We start from the raw sequence: 1,841 nt of genomic DNA, 5'->3' as shown, positions 1-1,841 counted from the left end.
CCCACCACATGCTCAAAGTATCCTCCTCAAAGAATCCCCGCTACCCAGTCATGGCCCCTTCCCCCCTCCCCTCCTCCCGTCAGGCCCTCCAGGGTCTCACCTTTAGGAGCAGAGAGAGCCCTGGGGACTGTCACTGCCTGGGGCAGGACAGACAGATTGTGGTCAGACTCACAGGAGATGAAACCAAAGGAGGAGCTGTGGCATGAGTGAGCTCCCCGAGGGGTCCCGTCTACACTGTCTCAGGGTCTCAGGGATCACCCCCTCCATACTCACGAGCAGCCTCAGCTTAACTCCTTCTTCTTCCACCTGGGAAAGAAAACATCCCATGGGATGCCATGGAGGAGGCAGGGCCGGAGATCGTAGATGATACGGATAGTCTGGATCACAGGGAAGTTTCCAGAACTGTCACTGCAGACCTAAGGCAGGATCAGGGACAGGAAGAAAAGAGATGGCAGGGCGAGACCAACCGTCCTCCTGGAGTCTGTCCTCAGCACGGACCTTGCTCTCTGACCTGTGACTGCTGGGAATCGGGTCTGTCACCACATTCATTGGGGTGATTAATCTGTCCTTCACTCTCACCTGTGCTTTACTACGGTGAATGGAGCCATGAGCCGCACGGTGCACGAGCACATGAGTGCGGTCGGCTCTGCCCACAAAGAAGGCAGGACAGACTTCCACCTGGGCTTGAAACACTGCAGAAGGACAAGAAAACTCAGAGCACCCCCTTTCCCTACCTGAGCTCTCCCTCCTCCACATGACAGCTCCAACCACCAGAGCACCAGTGACCACAACGACAACCAGACCAGCCACGATGCCCACGACAGGAACGGGGGGCCGAGGAGGGGACGCTGGGAAGAGATAAGGAGAGGGCCTTGCCCCCCAGCTCTCAGCCCCGACCCTACTGAAGTTCTCCACAGGATCTCCTCATGTCCCTGACAGGAGGCCTCGTGCCCAAGTTTCCCTCCTTACCCCTTCTCAGTGTGAGGGGCTCGGGCAGCCCCCCATGCTGCACATGGCACGTGCATCTCTGCTCTTGTCCAGGAGGCACCACCACAGCCGCCCACTTCTGGAAGCTCCCATCCCCTGCAGGCCTGGTCTCCACATGCTCTGTGTCCTGGGTCAGGTCCTCCCCATCGTGGTGCCAGGTCAGGGTGATCTTCCGCAGAGTAGAAGCCCAGGGCCCAGCACCTCGGGGTGACCTCATGGTCAGTGATGGGATGGCGGGAGACATGTGTCTTCAGGGGATCTGAAGAGAAGGGTCAGAACATTCAGGAACTTAGGGAGGAGTTAAGATGGCGGAGGAGTAGGAGACCCTAAGTTCATCTGGTCCCTGGAATCAGCTAGACGGTTATCAAATAATTCTGAACACCCAGTAAATCAACGGGAGATCTGACAAAAGAAAGCCTCCAAGTCTACAAGCAGAAAAGCGACCCCAGTTTGGGCGGTAGGAGGTGTGGAGACGTGAATCCGGGGTGAAATATCGGAGGCCACGGCGGAGCGGAGACAGCTTGCTTAAGGAGGCCACCGCAGAGTGTTATAAGCAGCTGAGCGCAAAATCAGAACTTCTAGAAGTCGGCTCCAGTGAGGGACGTCCCTGGCTTAAAGGTGCTCCGGGGGCGGAGTGGGGGCGGAATCCAGGTGGGACAGTGTGGTCTCCGGATCCCGGGCGCAGGAAGAGCAGGGGTGCCTGAGTGCGGCGGAGCTCCCGGGCGGCGGAGCTCCCGGGCGGCGGAGCGGGGAGCCGGCTGCAATCAGCGGATCTAGGCGCCGGCTTTCTGCTCGGTGTCGGTGTTGCCCTAACCCGGGAACCGCTGCGCAGCCGGCAAACCACTCTCCGAGCA

At 59.2% G+C, this 1,841-nt stretch overlaps 1 pseudogene; it reads right to left on the bottom strand.

Moving 5' to 3' along the window:
* Positions 1-405: 405 nt before the first annotated feature.
* On the bottom strand, positions 406-1,259 carry LOC116629822 (annotated as a pseudogene).
* Positions 1,260-1,841: the final 582 nt, after the last annotated feature.

This window comes from Phoca vitulina, unplaced genomic scaffold (assembly GCF_004348235.1).
Source record: "Phoca vitulina isolate PV1807 unplaced genomic scaffold, GSC_HSeal_1.0 scaffold4015, whole genome shotgun sequence".
Classification (NCBI taxonomy): Eukaryota; Metazoa; Chordata; class Mammalia; order Carnivora; family Phocidae; genus Phoca; species Phoca vitulina.
The sequence above is the reverse complement of the archived record's forward strand: the minus strand, read 5'-3'. Positions and strand labels throughout refer to the sequence as shown.